The sequence below is a fragment of the Caretta caretta genome, chromosome 4 (assembly GCF_965140235.1).
Source record: "Caretta caretta isolate rCarCar2 chromosome 4, rCarCar1.hap1, whole genome shotgun sequence".
NCBI lineage: Eukaryota > Metazoa > Chordata > Testudines > Cheloniidae > Caretta > Caretta caretta.
Window position 1 is genome coordinate 100,804,676 of NC_134209.1, and position 25,775 is coordinate 100,830,450.

Sequence of the window (25,775 nt, forward strand, 5' to 3'; positions counted from 1 at the left end):
AGATAGCCTGGTGCCCAGTGGAAATTTCAGCACCAAGATAGGGTCCCAGATCCCCAGCCAGTGCATGGGGAGAGTTAAGTGCCTAAGGAAGGGATTTTGAGAAGCCAGCCAGCTCAGTGGGGAGTTGTCTAAACTAACCAGGAGTGAAATGCCAAAGAGATGGGTGGAAAGAGGAGAGGGGCTTAGGACCCTAAGTGGCTGACCAGGTGCACCTGGCTGATAGGACAGATGGGCTCTGCTCTGCACTGTCCTTTGAGAATCCTCTCCTGGATTTAGGCACCTAAGCCAGGTAAGTCACGCAGGGTATGTCTACCCAGCCCCCTGCAATGAGCCTCCCAGTCCAGGTCAACAGACTTGTGCTTCTGTGCTAAAAACAGCTGTGTACCTATTGTTTCTCGGGCGCTGAAGCCAACCCCCATCCCGAGGCTTCAGAGCATCATCTACACAAGTATTTTTAGTGCAGCAGCCTGAGATCTGCAAGTCCAAGTCTGTCGACCTAAGCTGGGAGACTCACTGCTGTGGGCTGTGTAGATGTACCCTGTGGGTAACCCACGCCCTAGCAGTTGAAACCATCTCTCTCCTGCTTGATACCTCTCTCATGCTCACCCTCCATATCTTCAGGTTTCAGAGTAGCAGCCGTGTTAGTCTCTGTTCGCAAAAAGAAAAGGCGTACTTGTGGCACCTTAGAGACTAACAAATTTATCTGAGCATAAGCTACCCTTCCCTTTATATTTATGACACACGCCCCCAAATCACAGGGTGAAACGCTGGCTTGGATTTCTTCCTGCATTCGATGAAGTGAGCTGTAGCTCACGAAAGCTTATGCTCAAATAAATTTGTTAGTCTCTAAGGTGCCACAAGTACTGCTCCTCCATATCTTGGTGCTCCTGGCTGTGTAAGGCAGAGTGGCAGCAGAACACTCTCGCATATCCATGGCTTGCCTCTGATCTTACTGACACAGGGACTGTCAGGTGACGGGAGTTAGGTGTGCTCTGAGCATGTGTCAGTATCTGGTTCCAATGCCAAGATAGGCATGGCCCCACGTAGTTTGAGAATCCCATTTCTGGGGCTTCGGCAAGGGCTCTAAGCAGCTTGCCAGCTGTGGGACAGCATCAGCACTTGCTGACCAGCAGACACATTGGTGCCTAGGGGTTGTAGGTGCCTACAGCATTAGGTGGCAGCTGAGTGGTAGCTTTGACAATGTCAGTGCACCCCGGGGCGGTGTGTGAACACAGCACTAGATGTCTGTTCAGACCTATATACAGCAGTAACAAATAGGTCCAATTCTCTTCTCACACAGGTTTTGTACTAGTGTAACTTGGCTCCTTTCAATAGCGTTATTCCTGATTTACACTGATGCAGAGGTGGAAACCTTTATTTTCATAATGTTCTGGGTAGATTCAATTGGTCCTTACCTAGCCTATCCCTAAGTCTTTCTGGATTTGTATTTGCAATGTCTGCAGTTCAGCTATCATAGGATTGCAATTATTGTTTTAGCTACCTAGAGAGAGAGGAAAAATACCTGAAAATTCAAAGATGTGATTTGTCACAAGAAGAAAACAAATACCACATTCACACCCACTCATTCCTCATAGTGGTTTTGGGATTCTCTCTCCATACAGCAAAATAATACTCAAATCTATGGTAACAAGAACCATCTGTAGTTAGTTATAACTAGATAGAAGCTTTACTCCTATTCTGGTTCAAATCCTCTCCCATCAGGACTCAGTTTCTTACACTCCATCCCACACGAGGAAGAAGAAGGTTGTACTTCAAATTCTAATTCATGGAGTGATAGGAAATCAGGATTTATATGCCATGTTCCAGCTATGTGGTGTACTGTATAAACACCAGGTACCAGAGGGTTAATGGTATGTTCTTAATTTAATTTTCTTAATGTATGAGAGTGGTTGATGGTTTATGTAACTAAACTAAATGTCTTCCCCAGAAGGTAATATGTTAGGACATGTAAGAAGAGTCTGGATGAGTTCTGCCCTGACATCTAATGACAAACTGGGGAGAAGACTCCAAGAGCAGACCATATTTGCATAGACACACCTACTCTGCCTTGGTGCTGAGCAGATGGAGCTACTTTTCCAAAGTGATCAATTTTGGCTGATTTCGTGTCTATTTTAGGCAAACTGACTCACTTCCAAATTGTATTTTCCATATATCACTGTAAAATGAACTTCCAAAGCATTTTTGTCCAAATTTGCAATCTAAAGAACACTTCTTTTTTTTTCTTCACACAGGAATCCAGCTCCCTCTCTCTAGATGAATTATTTAATTTCTCAGCAACCCGTTTGGGGACATAACTCAAAGACAAGTTGAGAAACAAACAGAAAAAATATTTTCAGGCCTTATTTTCAAGAAGCTCAACACTAAACAATGACTTTAGGGTATTTTATTAGTTTGTATTGGTTTAAATATAAATCCAAGAATCCCTGGGCTCATCTGGCCTAAATAGGTATAGCTCCATTTATTTCATGGAGCTATTCTGGTTTAAGCTAGCACCTGGCCCTTATGTATACTATATTACACTGTATGTGTCTATTTATGTATGTGTGTGTATATAGATACATATACTACATTAGAAATATATAAAATAGTGTGTGTGGTAACTAACCTTATCCAATAAATGCATCTTACTCATGAAAGTAACTTTTTTGCTTTGTAAAACAAGCTAACACAGGCAAAAAAAAATTAAAATCTAGATAAAATTTACAAGCATGGATTTAAACATCAACACTTTCTTGTGGATAATCTTAAAAAAAAATATAAAGCCTTGTTTGAAGGGTGTAGGTATTAGATTATGATGTACTTACTGTCTTATGAAATAGACATTCTTCAGTCTTCCAAAATGCATTAATTCACTCAAGTATCATTTTTACTTGAAGCTGGTAGTATCTTAATGGTCTTTAAGTGGTTCCAGAAGTTCCATTAGAAGAGGATGGAATAAGTGAGTGGACAGTTTGCCAAAGACAGGGAAGCCACAATTTTGAAGCCAACTAGTGTTTTATGTCAAACACAGTCATTTTAAAAAAGAGAGTGGTGAATTCAAGTAAAAATGACTTAAAGGCTAGGTACTCTACAGAATGTTGCTCTAAATAAAGATAGTGGTATGATGATCAACGTCTGGATAAAATAAAACTCAATTTGAGAACTAAAATAACATTGCTTATTTGAACAAGTTCAGTGTTAGTAACCAAACCTAAAACTAGAGACTTCAGGGAGTTTTGGAAGAGGGACGAAAGGTTGACAATTTGACAGGAATTATTCAACAGCATTATTGTGTAAAACTGGCTGTTGAGAGAAGAAGAGGTGGCACAACACTTAACTGCAAATGTATTGAATGATTATCTCTCTACTGCCTTCAGTGGAGCTATGTGAGGGCTGAGTCTCTGTGCGTACGTGCGAGAAAAATCTAAATCTAGTTTTTCATTTTTGGCAGGTGTTTTTCCCCTTAAAGTAGTTTCAGACATTACTGAAGTTCACAATAATACCAACATGTTTTGGCTCTCATAAAATCTGTTCTCTTGCATGTAATACTTTCTACTATTGGCCATCTTCCTACTCATTAACTTAGTAGTGAATTATTTACACTAGAGTTTATTTAGATAATTGAGTGTGCTTCCTGTTTATAGGGTAACAAACCAATTACCAGGCCACACAAAAGCAGAGGCCAGAGGATGAGGTACTGAGATTACTGTATAATTATTAATCAGCTAACAGGAAGCACTCTTGAATAGATGGTATTGATGCTCTGAACTGTTTAATAACTACATGGAGTGGGGATACAACTGGTCTTAAAATGGTTGTTTAGAAACAGCAGTGTTTCTTCTTCTGTTGGCAGGATGAAGCTAAAGCGGAGATGGTCCACGTTTGTTGCGCAAGTCATTGGGTGAGTTCTGATGACAGCAGTGAATCAGAGTGTAGAGACTTGCATTGTGTATAGTTACAGAAATGAGTGTATGTTTGTGAGTCAGTAAGCATAAATGAATTCCAAAGTGTGCACTGAGAGAATAGATTCCCAAAACATGGAAGGAAACTCACAATGTGACTTACTAAGATGTGTCAGTTATTCTAGATTCCTTACTAATTAGGTGTTTTATATTCCAGCTTTTATTATATTTGTGGCACTATTTAAGTACAATATATACATTGAAAATCATAACATGGGTGTTACCACTCTGCAGTCTGCTCTATTGTCACGCTGCATTCTGTCTTGAAAATAGAATAGAAGTAGTTTTTATAAATACTTGTCAAACAAAAGGCTAAAGACCTATTTCCTGTTAATTAGACTTAAGTAATTTTTTTCTTGTGGCTTTGAAATAAATGAGCAGCTTGACATTAAACTTTGATTCCAAAGTAAAGCTCAGAGTTTCAGGAAATCCTTTGAAAACTTTATTGTGCCTCCCTCTGATAGAGCATGGAAGCATAGACTCTGCTTTCAAAATGGACAGCCTCTGAGATGGCTCTTGGTGGTCCCTCACTAAAGCTACAGCTGTCTGAGACCCCTGTGGACCTATGTGTGCATATGGTGCACTGATCTTACCAGATAACAAAGATGATCTAGGAGCTCCTTGTTGAACAAAATTAAACACTGCAGGTCAAATAGAAATCAATTACAAGCTGTGCTGAGGACCATGGAAGTCAACACAGGCTCTCACCCATGAACTGGGATGTAGGCAATCAAATGTTAGGTCAGTTTAGGTCAAGCCTATGGGTTTGTATATCCATTTTTCACTCAGAATAGGGTAGGAAACTATAAACATATGAGACAGCGGGTGCAGCTAATTAATTACTCTGAAATGGAAACAGAGACAGTGCTGATCATATTGTGCCAGGACACCCCCCCCCCAAATATATAGAAAGCAAAATATCCCTGCTTAAAATTAAAACAAACTTAGTCCTATCTGGAAGAACAAAAATAGTATTATGATGCTGAATCTTACACTGTGTACTGCATTTTGTGCTTGGCACACTTTTGTATGGAAATATTTGCATCTGTTTTCTGTGTGAAATTCAATGGAAGTTGTGCACTGAATCCCTTAATGCTTCTCTGAACATTGTAGTCTACATCAATACATACAGTGCTTTATGTTAAAAAGGAAGCATTTCTTCTATCAGGACAGTAAACATGGGTGGGATTGTCAAAAATGCCTAAGTGAATTAGAAGCACAAGACCCATTGACTTGGTGGCATTTATGGTCCTAAACCACTTAGGTGCTTTTGAAAATCACATCCAATAGCTTCAAAAGTTAATATTATCCTAAGAAGGCAGATTGGAGGTAAGGCAGTATTAATGTAATAAAAGTCATGTTTCATTTTAAAACATAAACTGTGGTTATGTCTAGTAGCTTTCTATTACACATGTATGCTGTGTAGCAAAACATCCAGCCTGAAGGATTATATTATTAGTTTAGACTTTGGTTATCCCAGGCTTCACATCTGTGTGTATAAATCTATTGCACAAAAGCATTTGTGTATCTCTCTCTCTCTCTCTCCTGTTTAGATTGCGATCTCCTAGGGGCATGGAATTCATATTTTGTGCCTTGTACCACCCTGAGATGCTGTTGACTTTTAACAAATAAATAATAAGCAGTAATGCTTTTAACAGAAAGCATTTTAGAGGTGATTTGTATGATCTGATGCAGCTGAACTTTGTTCTGAAGTCTTACAGCAGGTTTTTATCCTCAATGCAACATGGAATTAAAACAGTACTTTATTTGAACTGCACTGGTATTAAACAATACTTTTTTGCACTCATTAAAGTTTCTACAGTGCACTGTTATTTTGTAGACTGGGAGTGCATTACCTCTCTTGAAATTATTTCACATGCAGAAGGTCATAGTGCCCCCTTTGAAGATTACATGGGCCAGGAGCCCCAGGGAGCAAATCAAACCTGAATAAAATGGAATGGATTACAGGCATTCACATCTTAAATACATACATGGCCCAAGGAAGTAATAGGTCACAGCATTGCGTACCCCACCTTCATTGCAGCAGCCTAGTTGCAATGCATGCTGGGATCGGTAGTTTCCATTGGCTGCATCTTTTAATGACTGATGAGGGTCTACAGGCCAAATTGTGGAATGTTATGGCCTGCATCTGACCCACAGAGAACATTTTCACCACTGCTGGGGTAGGTGGTAATTTATTTTTTGGTTTTAACATTTAAGAACAAAATTTAAATAGAAATCTGAAATGTAAACATTTTTCCAAAAGTGGGTGAAGATTAATGAAATAACCTCTCTCTGCAACAGTAATTCCCCTAAAAAATGTGAAATATTAGAGAGACAAGGTAGGTGAGGTAATATCTTTTACTCCATCTTCTGTTGGTGGAAGGTATAAGCTTTTGAGCTATACAGAGCTCTTCAAAAATATTGTGAAAACACTGCCAAATATTGACGTATTAGTTCAACAGTAAATATAAGTGCACAGCTATTGTAAAAATCACTTCAGTTTTTTTTAACACTAATGAATAAGTATGGAAAAGCTGAAAATGTTGTTTCTATGTAATTGTCAAGAGCAGAAGTAATTCTAGCAGGTGGCTGCTAGTACCCTCTCTACTTAAGTTTCATTTATAGGATATATTCATGTCGTGTTGAAACATACTTTTTTTTGGCTAACATTTTCGATGCTTGGGTTCTTCCTGAAAGTGTGAGACTTCCTTGGAAAGGTCAGCAATAACGTGAAAAATCTGCTTAAAACCAACAAAAGAGGAAATTCAGTTTTTAGGGTTAAATTCTCCTCAAAATCAATTCATCTGATTTTCACTTCACCCAGGATGGAAAAAAAAATCCTTCTCATCTTTAAAAAAGAAGAAAAAAAAAAAGTCCTAACCAAACTCTTCAAGACCTAGTTAGTACAAAACATGGCTGTAGTTTGAAAGGGGAAATTGGGAATGGATTTATAGACGTCCTCAGTGGGGACTAGCATCTTTATTTGGTTTGGACAAAAACGAGGCTTTCATTTAATAAGATAGATCTATAACATTTGAAATTGAGCTTGCATAGAAGACTCAGTTTAAGGAAATGCTCTATCTTAAAGACAGAGGTCCATTGCAAAATCTAGATTTGGATGTACTCCATACATGCTTGGTCTGAAATTACCCAAATCTGTAGATCTTCAGGGCTTGCATCAAAGCCCACCTCTTTTTCCCCAGGTTTTGAGAAGGAAGGGATGTGCTGAGGGTGCAGATTTGTGCCTCGAGAGCTGTGATTTGTGGATGGGAGTGGGGTTTTCTTTTCTTGGCTTGTATTTTGTGCATTTATTTTTGTTGGAGTGGAATGGTTGTATTTTTCATAGATTGTAATCATACCTGGAGCCTTTTATGTAGTGTATAAATCTATATAAATTAATTACCATTTCCCCCTACCCAAAATTAATGAATTTGCTGATCTGAAGTTCTGGTTCTGAGCTCTCTCCCTATTGGAAAAAAACATATTTTCTTGAAGGACAAGAATATTTTTATTAAATGCCACCCATTTTATCTTGGATAAATAAATGTGCATCAGCTTGCTGCAGGATTTGGCACCAAATACATTTTTATGATCCATCCGCAGACAATAAATTAAAGGTTATTTCTGAGGTCACCTTTTCTATAAGGTTTATTGAGGTTTCTGCTAAAACACTGAGAACACTGACTATTTGTAATGTTTGTACTAAACTTGCACAATCAGCCTGGGGCAAAATTAGAAGCCATGTCAACATATCTGGATATGAGCACCTCAAATAATATGAGAGATCTGGATATCATATCATATCTGGATATGAGAAACCAAATAATAAAACCAGAAATAACTTTTGAGGCCACTAAGATTCCCAAAGGCCTTCCAACTTGTCTGCTGACACCTTGTGTTAGACCTGCTAAATCAAAGTGTTTCTTTATAGTACAAAAGTTTACAGTTTGCTTTTAATAAAACTTGCTCCTCTTATCAATCTGCAGGATTCTTGATTCCCACCAGACTTTTCCTTGATATGTTACAATAACGCAATGGCCAACAGGAAAAGAAGTTCCAGAAATAAATGCACCTGATGTATACTTTAATAAAAAAAAAAAAGAGAGAGCGAGTGAGAAAGAAGTGAGCTTTTAAAATAAATGCACAGTTTTGTGGGTAAAAGTGTAACCCATGTCTGCTCTGTGTGGCACTCTGTCCCTCTCTAGTGGTGGCTAGGAAAGCTAGAGATTAACCAAGGCTGTAGCAGGCTTGTCAATAGAGATGAATCTCTTAGCTCAGGCAGTTGAGGCTTATACATGAGCTCAAGAGGTCCCAGATTTGATTCCCGCTGCCAACGATCCACCAAGGAAGCGTCCGCATTATGAAAGGAAAATGGATTTTAAGGATAGAATCTATGTTAAGCTAATTAAGTTTCTATATTGGGGTGGGGTGGGGGGATGATGAATAACATTATTACCTCTGACACACTGCAGATTTTGCTTTTGGAGGCTCTTGCAGGGTTTACACTGAATTCTGTGGTAGCCCTGTACAAGTATGTACATGCATGTAGACTGGACCCTGGGATATGCCTTGAAAGGGAAGGGGGTGTAAGGAGGTGAATTGACAGGGTGCGGGAGGTGGGGTGGAGGTTTTTGGAGGCCTATGAAGTGCTAAGAAAAAAGAGAGAGACTGGCAGCATGGTCAGGGATTGTAAGGAACAGAATTGTGCTGGAAGCCTCTGGGAAGGGGCTTGGAGAAGGAGAAAGCCAAGGGTCTGGCTGAGGTGGTATGTGAATAGTCTCCTGCTACAGAGTCACCTCTTCAGACCCACCTCTGAGATTGCTTTATTTTAGCTGGTCTGTGACCCTGGGTGTCCCAGCTCCCTTTAAACCTCATTAAGTCTCACTTTGGTTCAAAGATAGGACTAAGGGCTGTCCAACTCTGTTCTTCTTTTGAAATCTGATGAGTATCATCATTTGCTGAGCTCAGGTCTGTCTGTCAAATCCTTCCTTATACCAAAATATATGGACCTGACAGAGTGGGGCTCTGATACTCTGTGGTCCTGGCTGCCATGTATGGCATTAACTCCATGTGTTTTAAAAACTGTCAGCTTTGTTTGATTATAATTTCAGTTCTAAAAACCTCACTTCTTGATTAGATTCAATTTGTTTCCAGAATATGAAAATTTTATTATATTATGGACTAATCTTTCAAAACATTTTTTTAATCAGACTTTTTATATAAACAGACTTAGCCCAGCATCTTAAACCAGTTGCTTACACATTTTAAAAGGTCAGAAGTGATGTTTCTAAAATGTTAAAAATAGAAGAATTGCTTCCCAGGTGGAGTTGAGGCCTGTGGGTCAAGTTCCAGCTCAAAACACCTTTCTATGGCTGGAATATAAACCCCTGAAACTAGATCATTTTAAATAAAAATTGTTGTGATAGCTAAGTGAAATATATGCTGTATGAAACAGCAATGTCTGAAACCATGACTTACAGCTTAGAAAAGGTTAGCACAGCTCCTGTTGTCTTAAACTGTGTTTGCCTCCTGGTTATTTCCTCCCAGGGGAGGCCCAGGTCATGAATCCAATTGTAAATGCTGTTGAAATGGGGTCCCATGACCCAGTTACGGCTGTAGTGAAGATGGGGCTTTAGATGACACAGATGTATATTTTCCCTCCTCTCTCTTCCCCCCCACCCCCATGATTGTAATAGAAACTTTTTAAATGGCAACACTTTGCAGACTGGAATTTTTGTTGATTGTAATCAAGAGACTCTAACTTACTGGTATATTGTTAACCACTTTCTTTGCAGGAAGCTACATGACAAAAACGAAATAACATTTTCTGGTCTTGGTGGTTTTTTCAGACAAGAGACTCAGGCCTCTACAGTAGTGTATCCAGTTGTTTAAAATATATATTTGAGGTGACCCCTAGTGGGTCAAAGCTTTTGTGGGGAGGTGTTCAAAGCAGTCCAAGTGTTTTAACCTCATTTTAACTAGGAAAGGGATAACTGCCCCCCCGAGGGTTTAGTAGCTTATTCATTATATTTGTAGTGTAGATGGGTTCTCGGGCTTGTAAGGCCTGGCACCCAACTCTGAATAGGCTGGTGAGGTGATGTGCTAGGTAAAGAGCTTGTGCTCAAACAGTAGCTAGTCAATCAGTGTTTGTCCACATTTAGTTCAGTGCCCACTTGAGTTAGCAAAAGCATCTGTTTTTAAAGTAGTTAAAGAATTTGGATTGTGGTATGATATTTCATTTGTAAAACAGGCACGGTCAGTTAAATTGATTAAGGTCTGTGTGGTGGTGGGAACCCTTTTAGTGTGTCCAGCATAGTTCCCAGAATGGTAGAGAAATGTGTTATTTGGAATTGTTTAAGGCCAATCTTCTTCTCCGCTCTCCTCTTTCACTGTGGCTTGAACACAGATTTTGAATTTTTTTTGTAAACAGCTTCAAAATGGAGCTATTTATACAGAGTACATAAGCAACAGGCTTGGTCTTAAACATCAAGCTGGGGATTTCCTGGTGACAAAAGCTATTTTTAGACAGCCCTGTGCCACTCCTCTTCCAGCCCATAGTGTAGAGGTTGTGTTGGCATGGGGTGTTGGCCAAAGCATGTGGTGTTCAGCAGTCCCCTGCCAGTGAATGTCCCCTTAGGGGCCACTGTAGCCAAAGCGGAGTTAAGACCAGTCTTGAGACCTAGCAATTCAGGGTTGCTCTAAACTATGCCTGGACTCAAACCAGGGCCCCGCAGCTTCCAGGATTGCAGTTTCCCCCCATATTTCCTATGCCTAGTTTCCACTGGGTGCAGCAGAGTATTGAGCAGCCATATATTTTAACTGGTAGCAGAATGAGGCCCTCTTCACTGCAAAAGTAAAACACCCCCCCCCCAACAAGTTAGGAGACTAGATTTCAACATGGTTTAGCCCCCCCAACATGGTTGAAACATTTTGGCCTTGAAATGTAGATGTAAAAACCTTTTGTTTTTAGCCATGCCCCTGAATCATACTAATATTTTATTGTACAGTACATATGATCATTTCTGTCTGCTGATAGTTATGTGTAAGAGTATATTATAGCCTTGTACTGTGTAGTGATATAAAGAATATTGATGGCAGGGTGGATGACTGGGGTTTATTTTAAAACCAATTTCTATTTTAATATTAGATACATTGGGTGTTGGTTTTTTTGTTTGTTTTTGGTTTGGTTTTAATAGTCACTGCATTCTACTTTAGGCTATGAAGCCTCTGCTGCAACCACATTATTTTGGTCGACCACCAAATCATTTAAGCTCGTTTTTTTCCTGTAGCCCCATCTAGGATCTTTATTAAATACGTGATGTTGAGGCAAGAGTTTTAACAGGACACTGATCCGTCTATCCCTTGGTGTAAATTCCACTGAGCTATGCCTTCATTTATTTAATTCATTGCAACTACTTATCTGTTAATTGACCATTTATAATCCAGTGGAACCATAACAATGACCTATGCATTAAAATGAAAGTAATGGAGTATCAGCCTGACCTGGAGCTAGCCCACCTTGAGAGCACTGACAGAACGACTGCCCCACTGGATTAGAGAAGATATGGTTTATATTAGTGACCTGAAGAAAGTTCATACCCTCTGGGAAAAGTTTGTTCCATGGAATGGCAGTGTGATTAATGGCTTATTTACAGCACTGACATCCAGGCTGTCAGAACTCTTCATCAGCCTTTGATGTAAAACACACTAAGAGGCCCTAGGTCATTCTTATCTGCTTAGAGGAGAGAAATCAGAAATGAAGAATGGTTGAGTATGGTTAACATATTGGCACTAACACTCTCCACTAAGGAAACAATACGAGAGAGCTACAAGGTCACTTACTTCACTGGCCTGAATGGTGAAACCATACGGCTGAAGTAGGTAATACTTCATTCCACTTTTATGCATGATCTAGCAAAGGAACAGCATAACAAGGCACATGGTCAAGGAACAGATGGATGCTTGCATCAAGTACCCTGAGAGGCATGAATCTTAAGGCCAGATGCACCAAGGAATGAAGAAGTGCATGTTCCTGAGTACAGTATGAATGCATGTCCTGATGTGAGTTTATTCTAATGTGTGTCTGTGGGCACTTCCATAGTATTCAGCACAATAACACATGTATGAAAAGACTTCCTCCCCATCATCGGTTCAGTATAGTGTGATGGCTGAGTTTACTGAGGGATAATAGGATTTTCTGAAAGTCTCCTTGGAGAAAGCTGCCACGTGCACATGAACTCACTTATTATTCCCTTGTTTTAGTGGACCATGAGGTTTGTGGGCTAGTGCTGAAATAGCTTCAATCATTCCTCTCAGAGGAGTATGGATGGGAATCTGCTCCTTGGCCTCCATAACACTTGCCACAGGGATTCATCCATTTCCCTGTATCACTGGACGGCTAATGAATGAGGCCACTAGGAGAAATGTTGATACAATGTGGACAGAAATGTCAAATGTGCAGATGATACCCCCGGCTCTATATCACCTTCACAAGGGACATGAACATAACTAAGATGTCAGCGAGATGCATGATTTCCCAGCTCTTGAGGATCCTGGTCAAAATAGTATCTGGATGAAGAGCAGCTGGATGAAGCTAAATCCAGAGAAGAATTGGAGTAATGCTACTTATTGGATTTTGGACATGACTTGCAGACTTGATTATTGTAATGGAATGTTCACAGGAATGAAACTATTGACTTTTAAAAAGCTCAAGGTTGTTCAAAATACAGTAACCTGCTTACTCGCAACACTGACTTCCAAGAGCATATTATGCTGGGGTTCAACTTTTTTTTTTTTTAAACTTTTTAGAATACAGAGTAAAATTCCTAATCTTTCCTGAAACCATCTACATAATGGAGGACAATGTGGCTAATGAGTCATGATCTGCAATGAAATACTGTATTCAGTGTACATGCGGGTTGGAATTCTCAACCTCTTTGAGCAAGTTTCCTCATCTTCATTTTAAATCTTTCCCAGATCATCCTCCTGTTAAGATTGTTGAATTTTTCAGGGCTGTCCAAGTGTTCTGTGGTCAGGACCCTGTATCCTAAGCAGCATGTGACGCTGAAATTATGTTGCAGGAACCTCAAAACAAAGTAGGCTGTCCACCAGTCCTCCCCTCCATCCTACCCCACGAGCACTCATGTAGTATCCCCAGCTAATTGTAATGTACAGTGCTCCAATATTTTAAATGTTCAATATGCTGCAGATTTTTGTATAGACAAGGAGTAATTGCAATGTAAAAATTGTGAGGGGGAAAGTGGAGTTTTTGGCAGCTAGTTTGTGCAGACAGAAGGCTCACAGTACGGTGGTCTTCCTCACTCTGCTCTTGCTGGAGCTACATGGGGCTTATTGGAACTTGGCGGTTTCAAGGATTCTACCTTCTCAGGTAGAGGGAGAGGAGAAAGATCACCATAGGACTGGTAAAGATTGAGGTGAGGTCATGCTAATAAGCTTCCTGTTCCCGCCAAGATACTTCTTGCCTACCATGGCTGAAACATGTGCTGTCTTCTGAACCAGCTGGCCTGGTATACAGTAGTTACACATGGCCATATGAGGCTACCATATTCCTTACTGTCATGCAAATCCAGAACTAGGATTTGGCTTCTAGAGAACAAAAAGATCATTCACAAGCTCTTTTATTGTACTTGTGAATTTTACAGAGTTGGCAAAGGGCCAAATGTGGCTTTCTGAGCCATTTGTGACTGTCACATCTGCTTCCTAGTGCCCCTCCTTATCTTATGAGGGAGACGAAATACACTCTATGCCAGCCCTGCACAGAGTACGTCCCCTGGGTGTGCTGGGCAGCTGTGCTACCTGGTGCCTTGGGGGCAGGTTGGAGCTAAGCCTCCACCCATCTGTATTGGAGGAGGAGGGGCAGCTTTGCAGAGGCTGCTTTGCCCCAGCTCCCCTGCCCTCGTTCTGCTACCAGCAAGGGTGCCTTATGCTACCTTGCTCTCCTGCACGGGTGTGCAATGATGGGCCACGGTTTTGGTCCAAAAACATCTCCTGTCAGAAGTCTGGTTTTGAGCAAGTCACTTTGTCAATTTTCCTGGAGCATCCATTTAAATAGCATATCAAATTATATAGTCTATGTACCAGATCCTGTATTTGATATAGCTTATAGCGTCAGAGATTCCAAGGCTAGAAGGGACCATTGTGATCATCTAGTCTGACCTCCTTTTATAACACAGACCATAGAATTCCCCCAAAATAATTCCTAGAGCAGATCTTTTAGAAAAACATCCAATCTTGATTTGAAAATTGTCAGTGAGGGAGATGCCACCATGACCCTTGGTAAATTGTTCAAGTGGTTAATTTAACCTCACTGTTAAAAATATATACCTTATTTCCAGTCTGAATTTGTCTAGCTTCAACTTCCAGCCATTGGATCACGTTATATCTTTCTCTGCTAGTTTGAAGAGCCTTTTATCAAATATTTGTTCCTCATGTAGGTACTTATAAACTGTAATCAAGTCACCACCTTAACCTTCTCTTTAAGCTAAATAGATAGACTCAAGAAATTCAGTCACTACAAGTCATGTTTCTTAAGTCAGACTTCTACATATTAACTTCCATGGTTCTTGCAGTGGACTAGAGTATAGTGTCTGACTGTCATTGCATTGTATGTAGCATTTCAAGTGTCAGACCTCAAGAATAACATGCAGCAGATATGCTTGCTGTCTCTTCAGCCCGTTTTCTAAAATTGCTATACAGTCAATCTACTTTCAAAGCATGCAGACTGACTAACAAATACATCCTGGCTTGAGAGTGAATATTTTTATAACTAGCCCCAAGAATATTTTTTCAGTAATTCATCTATGAAGTATTTTCCTTAATGACTATTTAGAATCCATTGACAGACTAATTTGTTGCCCTGAAAGGGTCTTTACAAGTTTCTATTCCAGCTGGAAAAGGTACTGTGGTTAATAGTCAAGCTTGACAAATACACTGATTCATCTTTGTTACAAGGTACTGCTGCTTTGTCATTCTCAATTTAACAAATGCCCATGGGCTTTGCATGGTGTGTCTAAGGCCGAGCTAAAATAAAACCTAAATGGATATATGATGCTGTCAAACTGAAAGACCAAACAGCAACAATTCTCCAGGCATAATAATCTGTATGAGTCGTAATGGATTTCTCCTGAAAAGTACAAATACAGAATGGGCATAATCCTGCTGCCATTCAGGTTGACAAAACTCCCATTGATTTCAATGAGAGCAACACCAAGCCCAAATATAGTGAAGTGAATCAACACAGCTATTGTCCTAGCAGGATCAAGAAATGTGGTGTCTTGTGCTTTTTTGTTTGAAATGTATTGTGTGATTTCAGATTTGCTTCCCTAGTTCTTAACCACTGCTGTACCAAATAAAAAAGCAATGGTGGCACAGAAATATTTGCCATACTTAGGACCTGATCCTGATCCAGTTTGAATTGGGATTAGGATCTGACACTAACTTTGATAACGTTATCTCATACGTTGGATTCCCTAAACATATACACACAGTGTATTGAAGAATGTTTGTCCCATGCTTAAGGCACTGAATGTGGGCTCAGGAGCACACTGACATTCTGTGTGACCTTATTTGTTTTACTGTAGGGCCTAGAGGCTGTAACTGAGATACTGGGCCCATTGTACAAGGTGAATAGGATGAATTCAAACTTTAACAGGTAAAGAGAAGGGCTACTAGGATGATCCGAGGAATGGAAAAGCTGTCTTATGAAAGGAGACTCAAGGAGCTTGGCTTGCTTAGCCTAACGAAAAGAAGGTTGAGGGGAGATATGATTGCTTTCTATAAATATATCAGAGGGATAAATACCGGAGAGGGAGAGGAGTTATTTAACCTCAGTACCAATGTGGATATAAACTGGCCACTAGGAAGTTTAGACTTGAAATTAGACGAAGGTTTCTAACCATCAGAGGAGTGAAGTTTTGGAATAGCCTTCCAAGGGAAGCAGTGGTGACAAAAGACCTATCTGGCTTCAAGATTAAAACTCAATAAGTTTATGGAGGAGATGGTATGATGGGATAACATGATTTTGGCAATTAATTGATCTTTAACTATTCATAGTAAATAGGCTCAATGGCCTGTGATGGGATGTTAGATGGGGTGGGATCTGAGTTACTACAGAGAATTCTTTCCTGAGTATCTGGCTGGTGAATCTTGCCCACATGCTCAGGGTACAGCTGATCACCATATTTGGGGTTGGGAAGGAATTTTCCTCCAGGGCAGATTGGAAGAGGCCCTGGGTTTTTTTTGCCTTCCTCTGTAGCATGGGGCACGGGTCACTTGCTGGAGGATTCTCTGCCCCTTGAAGTCTTTAAACCATGATTTGAGGACTTCAATAGCTCAGACGTAGGTGAGACGTTTATTGCAGCAGTGGATGGGTGAGATTCTGTGGCCTGCATTGTGCAGGAGGTCAGACTAGATGATCATAATGGTCCCTCCTGACCTTCAATGTCTATGTATAAACACACAAGAAGACAACCCCTCTTTGGAAGAGTTGGCAGTTTTGTGCAAGTCATTTAATCTCTTCATGTCTCTGTTCCCCATTTATAAAATGGACGTGGTGGTGGTGGTGATCATGATGATGATGTCTTGTCTGTTTAGTTTACAGATTCTTTGAAGCAGGGACTGTCTCATGCTATTTCCTTGTACAGTGCAAAGGGAGCCCCTATCTAGGTGGGGCAAAATGGTCATACTAATAATAGTTGTACTTTAGTGTATAGAACGAAAGGTAAAGAGCTCTGATCACAATCCACCGATGCTTTCATCATCATAAACTGCAGTTGATGGTCTCCACCTTTAATTCTCAATTTTCTGTCATTTGAGGTCTTAAAAAAATAGATCAAGTCCTTATTTTGTTTTTAATTGTTTCAAATGAGTTTTACCACTAAAGGGCCTGATCCTGCAGTCATTACTCAAGTGAAACTGCCGTTATTGTCAGTGGGAGATGTGCCAAGTAAAACTGAATGTACAATCCCTCAGCATAATGTGTTAGCAAGCACTGAGTCAGCACAGATGCAGTTTGTGCATACTCTAATCAAGTACATTACATGCTTACTTCGGTGTGATTGTTATGAATCATCTGTTCCTCACTGAGGATTTCCTATCTATTTCCATTTGGGGTGTTGATGTGATAGAGCAAGTAAGACCCACATCAGATGAGTGAAATGTTTGGGTCCTTCATAATAAGGAAATTCCCAAAGACTTATTTGAAAATCTGTCAAACTCAAGAATTTACCCAACCACTTGACTTTTCTTCTTGTGTGGTGTCATTGGGAGCTTCTGTATCAGGGTGGCAAGCAACTAAATTAACCTTAGTCTAGAGGCACTTGACCTTTAGGAAATCTCATGGAAGAATCTGAACAGGGAGTTGGAAACTGATTAGTTTTAATTCAGCCCAGACTCTCACATTGTGCCAGGCATTGGATAATGTAGTCACTGAGAAACTAACAGGAGACGTCAGAGTTTTATGATATACCTGGGAAAGAACCCCTCAGCACCACTTGGACTGGGATCTCTTGGTTGCTGAACTCGTCCTGCCTCTTGGAACCCAGTGCATGTTGAAAGACCAATGGATTAAACATAGGTCTAGTTAAGCCTATTCAAGTATTTTAATCCTTTACAAGCTATTGATTTTAATCACCAGAAAAAATAAGCCTTAGTCTTAGAACCACAAAGTTAAAAAACATACCTGAAGTAGACATGTTAAAGGAATGTATATAAATCAATGTATGTGATATTATCTATATACCAAAACACAGAACAGTTAACATAACCTAACTGCAATGAATGTAAGGACCAGATTATGAACCCTTACTCCTATTGGTGAATGGCCCATTGCACTTTGAGCTTTGATGTGAGTGTAACTGCTCACCAGATCAGGCTCACAATCTGGTCCTGAAAAGACAGCAACAATGTAATATTCTGTGATTATCAGTTTAAGAGTTTTCAATGGAGGTTTGAGATAGTAAGTAAATAAGATTTCTTGGTAAAGCATGCTGGAAAAATATCTACCTGATGTTCCTATTGTAAGGGCTTCCTTAAGGTATTCACCACAAACGTATAATTTACAAAGTTCTAAGATTTTTTTTTAACTCCATAAACCTAGATCAAATGCGAGAGTTTCACTGCGGAGCTACAGCATTCTTTAATTCAAACTTATTTTTTAATTTATAATTTTTATTTTATTTTTTTATTAAAAGTTGGGAAGGAGGAGTGGGGGAGAGAGAGAACACAAGAACATTGCCAGAAAACAAGATATTTGGTATGGGGGAACAAAGTACTGTACTGAGTAAAGATACAGGGGTCTACTAGATGCTGACTGAGGCCCCTGGTTGCCAGAACATATTGCACCTTACAAAACTTGTATCCACATAATGAACTATGTGCACAAACCAGAGTAGTCACCTCTCTAATTTATGGGTCAGATTCTGACCCCCCTTATTTGCACTAAGTAGTGCCTGACTCCAGAAGTATTCCATTGAAATCAATGGGATTGTGTGTAGAGTTAAGTGCTACTCAGTGTGAGTAAGGGTATCAGAATTTAGCTCTATTTAATTTAGATCTGCAACAAGTTAGTTAAAGCTGCAACTACCAGGATTTGTGCCTGCAGATGAATTTCTAGTGAAAATAAATTACATGTAGAAACTGGCCACTTTCTGAAAATTCATAACGCGGTATGTCACCATCAATCAGCCTGGTCCTGCAGGCCTTGCTCTGATAAAACTTCCACTTATCTCAGAACTTCAGGATTAGGACCAATAACTCCAGATATCATATAAGTAATGGGAGTTGATTTTATAACGTAGTGCCTATTAATGGATACAAATTGAAGCAAAGATACAGGAGAGTATGAGACCTAAAACAAACATGTAATTCCCTTGGCACTACACTGAAGGCACTCCAAAAGGCTATACTGTTACAATATGTTCATCTGAATGTAGGGATATAAGTTTTTATAAAGCTTTCACTTTATGTTGGCTGCAAAGTTCTTTGACCACAGGAAAATAGACAGATTAGCTGCAAGTAAAATACAGCTCAAGATGCAGCTTTGTCAGGAAAACCACTTGGGTGTCCAAGTCAAATTAAAAGGCCCCCATTGTTTTCCTTAGCTCATTTGGTTCTTTAGTCTTGGGGAACCATGCCAGGATGACTGGCATAAAGAACATTTTGTGAAGATTTAGTTGCATACTGGTCAGTCTTGGACCAAGATTTTTAAAGAGCAATTCACTTTTTGGTGCCTCAATTTCTAGGTGCCCAATCTGAGATAACTTTAAAGGAGCTTGATTTCCAAAGGGCTGGGTCTCTGGTGCTTTCTGAAAATCTGGTCTCTTTCAGGCATTTCAAGTGGGAAAACCCAAACCACTGAAGCATGCAAAATTACTAGTTAGTTCTTAAACTGCTGACCTCCATTCTCTGACCTATCTTAAAATTAGACAGAAGCATCTCATAGATGATTTTTCCAGAGTTGAGAATGTAGCTATTTAACATAGATTCATATTAAAAATTAAAATAACCTTGCTCTTTTGGACAGTATTTACATTGGATAGCTTTGACTGATGAACTAGTTTGAGTGATGGTAGAAAAATGCTCACCATATGTCCTTTCTTTTATTCCAGATGAGTGGATAAATATATGTTTTCTTAAAATGAAAAGACTTTTGTAGGAACTATGGACAGAAACTATATTCCCCTGTGAATAAGGGGATCTGGTCAACTCAGATATTTCCATCCTTAAGAAGCACTACATTTTCCCAATTTTAGTTAATCAGAGAAATTTAGGGTTGGAAGGGACCTTGAGACTTCATCTGGTTCAGTCCCCTGTGCTGAGGACACTTAGACAATCCCTGGCAGGTGTTGGTCTAACCCAGGAGTAGGCAACCTATGGCACGCATGCCAAAGGTGGCACGGGAGCTGATTTTCAGTGGCACTCACACTGCCTGGGTCCTGGCCACTGGTCCGGGGGGCTCTGCATTTTAATTTAAAATAGAGCTTCTTAAAAACCTTATTTACTTTACATACAACAATAGTTTAGTTATATATTATAGACTTATAGGAAGAGACCTTCTAAAAAAATGTATTACTGGCACGCGAAACCTGAAATTAGAGTGAATAAATGAAGACTCGGCACACCACTTCTGAAAGGTTGCCGACCCCTGGTCTAACTGGTTCTTAAACATCTCCAGTGATGGGGATTCCACAACCTCACTTGGAAGTCTATTCCAGTGTTTAACTGTCCTTTATAATTAGAAAGTTTTAATGGTGCATAGACTATTTGCCTATACGTTCATAAAGAAGCATGCAGCTTTCTTCTTGTTTCATGTGATGTTCTTTGCTTCTGTTTTTTTGTTTTTGTCTTTTGTTTGTTTTTGCATATGTAGTTGCACAGTGTAGTTCACACTGACCATTTTTAATCAATGCAAAAAGCAAATTTGCGTCATATTGTGGTAGGAGTGTGAAATCTTAGACAGTGGCAGTACCATGCTGGGGACTGACTGGTACTTTTTAAAAAAAAAAAAATCCATTTTTTTTAATTTCAAAATCCCACTGGAATTGCTGCTTTTTTGCCTTCAAGGTATGTTGAATCTTTGCTGTGGAGGAGAATGAACACAATGCCTTAAAATCTCAACTGCCTATCAGCAGTTCCAGATGTGCAACCAGGACTCAATGCATCTTTCTCAAAGCTCCTTTTCAACACACAGAACAGCCAGCAACACTGTTCAGAACATATGGAAAAGGCACCAAATGTCTGACCTTCTGCTGGAAGAGACCTTTACTTGGGATCTGCCCAGTGTGTATCTTACATAGAAACCAGCGCTAAGTATACAAAGCAAAACCACATTTTTGGCTGCGCTGAAACAAATTGCAGCCCCTCACACTCCAAAAGAACGAGGAGTACAAGAAAAGGAAGAGAAAACTAAAGCATATGAAGCAGAACAAATCCAACAGGCTTCAATCCAAACTATCCAAAATGTTTTGTTTAAATGAAAATAGCAAGGGAATAATTTTGGTTCATAGACACAAGATTATTTTTTTTCCAAGAGGTGCCCTGGAAAGCATCAGTCTGTTCTTTTTGCACATACATCTACTTGAATATTAATTTTAATGAATTGTTGTTTTTGCTTTATATGAAAGAACTTGCAACAGAAAAGAGAAGTGTTTGTTGCTGAGAATAGAAAACCATTATAAGTCAATAATATATCCAAAGAGGTACATGTATTTTCCATCACACACATTCATATGCTATTGCTAATATCCTCCTCCTTTCCTCAAAACAATGGGGTTTCATTCTCCTCACTTTCTTCATATAACAAAGCACTGTACTGTTATGCGAGGAAAATCCCCAAAGAACATGAAAGCAGAAACCTAAAGCATTTGTTGCTTTTGTATTCTAGCAAGAAGTGCCTGTTCCCATTATTAGCAATACTTAGAATTCAAAGTATAATTGTAATATATAAGCTCTTCACCATTTCATCCCTAAGCCTTAAATGCGGGGAAGTGTATTCTTTTGCAAATTTCTGGGATCGACGGAAGCATAATACAAAATAGATGTCTATATTATAAGTCCTGTTTTTCCATGTCAACAATGTCCCATAGACTTAATAAGTATAAATGAAGATGGTGTCACTAGTTTCTGCAAACCCCAGTAATTACCAATTTGCCTGCTAGGCAGAACATTTTACCGATTTTTGTTTCTGAAGCAGCATTAGTAGGATTAGTAATTGCAAGAATGAGTCTTGGTAATGGCACAGGATGCCCAGCATGTTAATCATTAATTTTGTGGATAAAACAAAAGATCTTAAGTTGGGTCAGCCCACCATGCGTAGCCAGATTCTTTGGTGGTGTGTGGCCACTATGCATAGCACAGCTGGCATAACCTGGCCCTAAAACTCAATAGCCAGACCAGGAAGGATCATCTCAGCATAAAGGCTATCCTCCAGTGCTATAGACCTGGTTTAGGAACCCATCACCCCCAACTCCTGCTGTCATCCTAGCAGGAAAAAGGAGGCATGATCAGAGGAATGGGGCTTGGATGTCCTATGTACTACCAATTCCTGTTACATTTTCAGACCTTTAGACACACTTGTTGCTCGCGCAAACCAGAGGAGCCTCCACACTGCTCAACTCCAAAGCAGCAGGACAAACCTGCAACAGGATCAGGGGGAGTGGAAAGGGGACCTTACACAGGCAGCCAACCTGTGTTCTCTACAGATCAGCAAGGGTCCAGAATCTGGCCCAATACATTCAATGTTTTCCTTGTAGTTAACCTCTACCTGTCTTTAAATTTAGAAGGAGAGTGGCTAAAATTAAATAAAAATACTTCTTACTCTCATACTGCAAAGCACCATGAAGTCACATAAAAATGAACAGTAAACACAATACACAGGCATCATTGGCCAGCGATCTTCCTCTACATAAGAATGTCAGTGTAAATAAAGATTGTACATATATTAATTGCATTCCTCTCCTCCACCCTTCATATATTGCCTGTCTGAGATTGTAATCTGTTGTGCACAATGTTGCACAGTATTTGAGTAGACCGTGCCTATCACCTTTGTGAGTGCTACTTGAATACAAGTAATTAATACCTATACAGAATTATGTCCTGCATTTCTATAAGGTTACACACAAATATTTATGCTATTTATGCTCAGATCAGTCTAAACTTCTTTCATTCCAGCTCTACTTCAAAAGCTCATTACTATTTTTTGTTGTTGATGCTGTTGAGTTTGGAAATCTGAGGGAAGGACCATAGCAGTTGGGTGGTGAATATCTATTTGGGGGGGGGGGGGGGACTTTCTGGGATTTATATGGGAAACACAATTATATTTGATTTCATACTCAGATTAAACGGCTGCCCTAGGACACAAGCTATATTGCTTTTTGTGAACTGTTGAAAGTCACTATTTTACTTGCCTGAATATTGTCTGTATAATAATGCCTGGAGTTCAGTTTCCCACATCACTTTGGAGAGTGATTGTTTGGCTCTAACCTTTCTTCTCAAATTCACATGTGCTGATGATGTATTTGTCTTTCACTCTGGCTGATCAGTAGGACTTGTCAGGATTAGGTTAGAAACTATCATTGTGATGCTTTCCACAGGCAATAAAGAATATTTACATTCTGAAGTTACACTTCAAACAAGGGAGATTTAGGGTTTGTCTGCATGGAAAGTTGCACGGGTAAACCTAAGATGTGAATTTAAATCACTATAGTTAAACTGGTGCAAACCTCTGTGTGAACACTCCGATTTTAGTTTGAGTGCCTTATTTTGGTTTAGCTTAAGGTGATTAGGAACAGGTTTAACTAAACTATAATAAACTGTTCTGATATTAAAATAAGAGTGTTCAGAGTCTTGTACACCAATTTAACCATACCAGTTTAAAAGCCAGTTCAGGTTGTATAGGTGAAACTTTCTTGTGTATTAAACTTTAGCTTGATATTAAATCCTTCCAAGAGGAGATTTTGCTGATGTATCATTTGAAGTTCACCATCTAGTGGATCAACAAATAGTGATCATTCAAGTGATTTAAAGATGACTTATCTAAACTGATACCTGGATTTCCATTATATTTATAAGCATCTTTCCAAACCACTGTGCATCATCCATACCACTCACAGATATTTTAGGTAATTATTATTACACACCTCTCCAAAGCCTTTTAATATTAGCTTGCAGATTGGTGTCAGGGAAAACTCTACAGAAGCCTGCCCTGTTTTGTATAGAACTGAACACATGATTAATGCTTAAAAATAATAATAATCATACAGTGTCTGACATATAGTAAATAATCAATCATAGCTGAATCGTGAAGGCAACTGATGGGAGAACACAGCAATAGCCAAGGGGCACACTGTGGAACTAGTGAAGGATGAAGAGACAGAAGAATAGGAGATGTGAAAGCAAAGTGGCCAAAAATGAAGTAGCACTAAAAATGCAAAGGAATCTGAACTGCTGCAAGCAACCAAGGAGAGCTGGGAGGGGTTCAAAGTAACCAAGGAAGAGGGGATAAGGAGAGACCCTGAGTAAGTATAGTATGTGCTGGCAGAGTCCGGTCATAGCCAATGAAGTGAGATAGAAGGATCCAGTCCAGGCAGCCTTCTACAGTACCAGAAAAGTTGCATAATACCTTTGTGGAAAGTTTTGCCCATGTGTGTTTATAGGTGGCTCTCAGGAAGCAATGTAAAATTGAATGCCAAATCTTTATATTTCTCTTACTGTAAAAGTCTGTCAGACGAATCCTTCAATCACCCTTAAGTGGCTACTCTGAGGCTTTTTCATTGTTCCTTGGAAATGAAGAGGACATGAACACATGCCACAGCAGTCAATGGGAACCACTTCTGTGCATTCAAGAATAAAATACAGCCTTTGGAATCTTTATATATGTGGATTAGAAGACAGATTGGCATTGCTGCAGAGGAAAAATGCTCTGGGGGAGGGTTTTATGTTGCTCAGCAGTGATGCCCTGAGCAGATTAACAGGCAGCATTTCTGGGGTCTGCAGGGAGTTCTATCCAGTTGTTTTTGTTTAGAGAGATGATGGCTGTGACATTAGGCCTGGTAGGTGTCACTGTACTTGGAGTAGTGCCGTGTTCCTTGTCAATGTTTCTAGATAGTCTGCCAACTAAAAATACTTTTTTGCTGGTGCTATAAAGGCATGTTGGAAGGAACCCCTGAGCTGAAAAAAAACCACACACAGAGATAACTGGATACAGCACATATGGGTGTATATAAATTTTTGCTAGGGTCTATTTATTGGAAACCCCTTGTCCTTCCTCTCCCTGTAAGACTGTTTATTTCTCACAGTAATAGGAGAATTTACTGTAAGTACATAAGAATTGCTAGTGATCTGGTTTGGAACAGACAGACAAATGGCCTATCTAGTTTCGTATACACTTTCTGCAAGTAGCAGATGCTTCAGAGGAAGGAGCAAAGCACATAACTGCAATATTTCAACAGGACTGATGGTTTTTCTTTACTGAAGCCCTGGCTCAGTTTGCGACCTGAAACTTGCATTGATGATAATGAGGAGGGGAGTGTTAGCAGTGATGGGCAAACAGGCTAATAGTCATGGCCTAGGATCTAAGTGTCACCCAAGTAATTGAACTATAAAGGTTTCAGTGTGTCCCACTCCAGCATTTACATGGGCCTATCCTCTGGTTGGGTGCAGAATTTAACTTGTGTTCCAGTATCGTCTGATGCCCTTGTGCTCCAGTTTCTCTACAGGCAAACAGCTAAGGGACCCAGGAGCTCAATGAGGGGGGAAGTTTGTTGAATTTTCTGTTTCCCACCCCTTGAAGTCAGGAGAGGGGGAGCTCACCCCACCAAGAGTTGGATCAAGCCTGTTCTTTACCAGTGTTCAGGAAAGGGTGCAGGACTGATCAGCAGAGTTATCTTCATCTCCCTAACTCTAGTGAGAGAGAACAGAGCCAGGATCCTTACCATGTCCTCTTCCCCAGCAACAAAGCAAGACAAGCGGGGATGGGTGTCTGCTGCTTTTCTCCTCCTCCTCTTCGGGTACTGGACTTATATCATAGAAACATCTATAATTTTGTTGTTTTTTTTAAGTACTAAGCCATTTGCTTCAGTAATATCCTGGAGTCTCTGCTCCAGCCTCCTTATAGTCTCCTTGCCCAGCCACTCCCAGTCTCCCTAGCTCTGATCTCAGTTTCATCCTCACCTCAACCAGCTCTCGGGTCCCCTATAGCCCCCCAGAGTCACAGTCTCTTCATCCCAATTTTCTCTCTCTACCACTCCATTCCTTCCTCCCCCCGCAGGTCTGAATCTTCTTTCTTCCTCCATG

At 39.9% G+C, this 25,775-nt stretch overlaps 1 protein-coding gene across 6 annotated transcripts in view; it reads left to right on the forward strand.

Moving 5' to 3' along the window:
- Positions 1 to 25,775, forward strand: part of LNX1 (ligand of numb-protein X 1) — a 374,186-nt gene that overhangs the window by 80,320 nt on the left and 268,091 nt on the right. Inside the window, exon 3 of one of the 6 annotated variants that reach the window (XM_075127920.1) lies at positions 3,854 to 3,901. The exons of the other annotated variants lie outside the window; for them this stretch is intronic. The gene's annotated coding sequence lies outside the window, so the exon portion shown is untranslated. The remainder of the gene's footprint in view (positions 1 to 3,853; positions 3,902 to 25,775) is intronic. 6 annotated transcript variants of the gene reach the window in all.